The sequence below is a fragment of the Atractosteus spatula genome, chromosome 10 (assembly GCF_055471065.1).
Source record: "Atractosteus spatula isolate fAtrSpa1 chromosome 10, fAtrSpa1.hap1, whole genome shotgun sequence".
Lineage (NCBI taxonomy): Eukaryota > Metazoa > Chordata > Actinopteri > Semionotiformes > Lepisosteidae > Atractosteus > Atractosteus spatula.
In genome coordinates, this window is record NC_142715.1 from 19,145,640 (window position 1) to 19,150,355 (window position 4,716).

Below are 4,716 nucleotides of genomic sequence, written 5' to 3' on the forward strand. Positions count from 1 at the left end.
CTTGAGAGTGTCACGGACGTCCAAAGGGACTAACCGTGGGGAGCAGGAGAGTGGAAAAAGACCCATATGCATAGCGGCGAGACAGGAAAAAGGCCCGGGCTCATAGTGCAAAGAGTTCAGGACTGCAGTATAGAAACCTATGCCCTCAGGGAGCGGACGTGGGGCGCCCTGGTGCTAGGCGGGTCTCAGGACATCCGAACGTCAATGCTGAGCGAGGACAGAGTGCAAGACCCGGAAATATATAGCCCAAGGGAAAGAGAGGGACAGGAAGGACAGCAGACCAGAAACTAGGGACAGGACAGAGAAGGAGCGCCCTCTGGCTGCAGAGGGCGTGACAGTACCCCCCCCCCTTCATGGGCGGCTCCCGACGCCCATACAGATGCAGCCATTCAAAGTGCGCGTTACAGACACGTACCGCAGGTGACGTCGCTCAGTATGACGCAAGATGACGCGGGGCACCGCAGTACGTGATTGGTTGACCGACAGGGGCACTCGTGGTCCGTTGGTCTGTCGTAGAAAGACAGTAAACGTCTTTGCTGTGCCCGTTGTAGGTATTGAATTTTACCACTGAAGGGAAATCTTAGTAGCTGAGCATAAAAAGAATAGGAGCATACTGTAACGCGTGTGAAGGTCATAAACGATATTAATTTTGGAACATAAACATACAGTGTATAGCTGGTCTTGGTACTTTAAAGAAAAAAATACACACCAGTATTCCATTTCTCCCTAAACATTTTAAGCTTCGAAGTCTTTAACTAACGCGATACCGGAGTCAACAAGCATACTTTTAGAATTTGATTAAAAGGGAATATAATATGGAATCGCGTATCTAAAGAATTTAATAATGGTATTCGTGTGCTGCGACAGGGCTGTGTAGGGCTGTTTCGCCTGCCTGTTCATGTGAGCTGTCTTGTAGACGTGACTACCAGCTGACAGGTTGTGTTTTCGAATCCAGCTGGTGCTGGTCTTTTCTTTTAACAAACATTTCTTCGAAAAAATAGAATAGCGATATTATGGACAATCAATTGACTTTTATATTTCAAAATATCGCAACATGATCGATATTTGCGATATTTTGAACATATCTTCCCTTCTGACAGCGGTGCCTGCTTCTATTGTGTGTGTGTGTGCAACAGAGTAAATTTTTAATAGCGTTTTAAGCGAATAGGTAATTAGATTGCTCGTAAACCTAATCGCTTTTTCTACATAAACACAGCATGATTACTCTCTGAAAATGCTTTTCCTTTATTTTTAAAGTAGGCTCAGATTTCAACTATAGATCGTATTATTATAAACTTTCTTGGAAAAATGTATTTTATGTAAACCATGTTTGCTATTAATTCATTTAGGGCTAAAATACGTTCATTGTCTTCCAATCGAGTCGAGTTGACATTGGAAGCCTGCCACACCCGGACTGTTAAACCAACGCATTAGCACGTCAAAGCCCATTGAGGGTATTGAGTCAGTATTGGCTTTAGTATTCCCCCCCTCTCCCCTCAATTCAATTCAATTCAAGGTGTTTTATTTGCATGACAGATGGGTACAAGCAGTGTTGGGTATGTATATTGTAACGCTTACGGCAGACAGGCACTGTGTAACAGCCGGCGCACCAGAGCAGCGCACCGAGGGAGCGTCTGCATTTATAACTTGGTTTTTAAAATTAGTCAAGCAATATGAAGCATCTTCTTTTACTTTTGAGTCCCTTAAATACATTGAACACAGCTTTCTCACCACTTAAGATTGCTCTTGATACCATCCTTACACAAAGCAGAAGGGAGATTTTAGTGCCTGAGCATAAAAAGAATAGGAGCATACTGCAACGCGTGTGAAGTCCATAAACGATATTAATTTTGGAACTTAAACGTTCAGTATATGGCTGGTCTCGGTACTTTAAAGAAAACATACACACCAGTATTCCATTTCTCCCTAAACATTTTAAGCATCGAAGTCTTTAAGTAACGCGATACCGGAGTCAACAAGCATACTTTTAGAATTTGATTAAAAGGGAATATAATATGGAATCGCGTATCTCAAGAAATTAATATGCAATAACTGAGTCAAGGGACTCAGAGGATCCAAGGCTAGACTGAGTATAATAGGCTTCGGGCTTCTATTGTGACATCTACTGTAAATTACAGAAATGTTAAAAGTAAACAAAATAAAGTAACTAAAATGTGGTCTAAAATCACCCCTTTAGACACCCCTTTTACTTCACTGGTGTCAGATATGAAAGGCAATAGTCTCCCGTTCTGTCTGCTGTGTGTTGCAGCAGAGGGACTCCCTGCCGCTGAAAGGGGCAGAGTAACTTGCATGCCCTCTAGTACAGTTTACACATGCACGACTTTAAAAGCTAGCAAGACAGGTTTCGATTCACATTAGCTGGCGAGCCTTGTTAAAAAAACGAATGATAATGTAACATGCCACTGTTCATGAACAAAGTTATACTGAGATTTCCTAAGATACGCGATTAAAAAATAAATAAATAAAAATTTGAATCTCCTGCGGAGCACATTCCATAAGAATCAGTGGTTTTACAGTATATATCGCCTTTAAAGGTGGCTTCTCAAAACGCTTTACGGGATAAAAACAACCAGAACAGCAGCAACAACAATATTGTATTTCGTTGCACTTTGAAAACCAAGTAATAACTTAACTATACAGTACGTGCAAACGTTTCGTATGTTGCTGTCGTGAATGCCTGCGTACCCATAAGTATCTTATTTGCCTTGAGTCTGTCTACAGTATCTCTGTCCCACTACCCCCATCTCTCCCTCAATTCAATTCAAGGTGTTTTATTTGTTTGACAGATGGGTACAATTCTTGTTGGGAATGTATACTTTGATATTTACACCCGGCGCGGCACCGAGGGAGCGTCTGCATTTATAACTTGGTTTTTAAAATTAGTCACGCAATATGAAGCATCTTCTTTTACTTCTGAGTCCCTTAAATACATTGAACACAGCTTTCTCACCATCCTTACACAAAGCAGAAACTGTCCGATGACTCACAGTACAAGTGGAAAGATTACAGATTTTAATCGTCTTTAATTTTGTCTTTAATTTTGCCTGTGGAGTGTATCTTATTAAGCTCTAAATTGCATTTTGAGCGCGGTTTTTTACTTTTTTTTAATTGCATTTTGGGCGCGGACAGCACATACAAGGGTTAATGAACTGCGCCAAGAAATTTAAAATAGTATTCTTTAGGTGTGAGGGTAGGAGTGGACCGCAGCAGGCATAATCAGCAAACCAGGAAAACAAAGAACAGGACAGGTGAGATGTGTATCCAGAAAGCGAGTGATCAGAAAAAGGAAATGGAAAACGCAGAAAAAGAAAACGCTTTACAGGATAAAAACAATAACAACAGTAGTGGCTGGGCAAACGATTTTTTTTATCGAAATACAAATTGAGATACTGTACTGTATAATGATGTGCATGAACAAAGGTATACTGCAATTTTCCTTAGATACGCGATTAATGCTTCGTAGGAGGAGGCGGTCTTTTCCTCTTGTCTAACAGTTTGTCCACAAACAAAACATTCCTGTTAGACAAAAGGAATTGAAAAAAAACAATTTTGTCAATGAAAACCGGTGTGTGTGTCTCTCCCTGCTGGATGTTCCTCTCACAAACTGCTGAATGAATAAAATAATTTTATTGAAAATGCGTTTGCGATTGTCTGGTATTTAATCTGGTCCCTTTTAACTGTTTTTCGATCTACTGTATTGCTTTGAGATGCCACTTTTAAAGGCGATATGTAAAATAAAGTTTTTTTTATTATTGTTATAGAGAAACATGATCAGATTTTCCCTGGTTCAGAAAAAAGATCTAAAGTGCTACACATAACTTTCTTAATTCGATGTATTTAAAGCAGTGAACTACTGTAGGTGTCACATAACATTCAGAAATACAATCACGTATTTGACAAATAAAAACGATTATAATCTAATCCTTCCACGTTTGATCCCAAAATCCCAAGAAATATAAATCTTGACGGGTAGAAAGCTATGCTGAAAGTTTATTAAGATGCTTAGAAGACAAAGATACTGTATCAATTTATGTTGCATTAGCCTGATTATGATTAAAAAACACATATAATTAAACACGCGTTTGCGATTTAAATCAGAACACGATTTAAATCAATATCGATTCCATATTATATTAGCAGAAAAGCTTAAAACTACCACTTTTTCACACGCTATTTCACATGCTAGTTAAATACTTCGATGCTTAAAATCGTTAGGGAGAAATGGAATACCGGTGTGTATTTTTCCTTTAAAGTGCCGAATCCTGGAATCTGACTGGCTGACACCCCTCTGAAGTGGTTCCATAAAATCTGGTATACGGAAAAGAAAGCGTTGATAAATACAAGTGTCTTTTAATACACTCTTTGCTGTGCTCTTGAGGATCCTTGTGATATTTTAAGCTCTAGTTGAATGATAAGTGTCGCATTTTAAATCATTTTCGTAGTTAGAAATTATGAAACGCCCTGTTAAAAGCAAGGAAGTTTTTATGCCCGTTGAAGTAAAACAAAATGCCTGACAAAGTATGGCTTGGACAGATTCCAAGTGCTTGTACAAATGTGCTAAAGAAATTATACTTTGAGTATACAGCTTGTCTAAAGTCATCCATTATTAATACTATTAGTAATATCTTCAGTAAAGGCTTTGATGCATAAATATTTATGATAAAGGTAGGCTGTGTACTTTTGTCCAACTGAGCA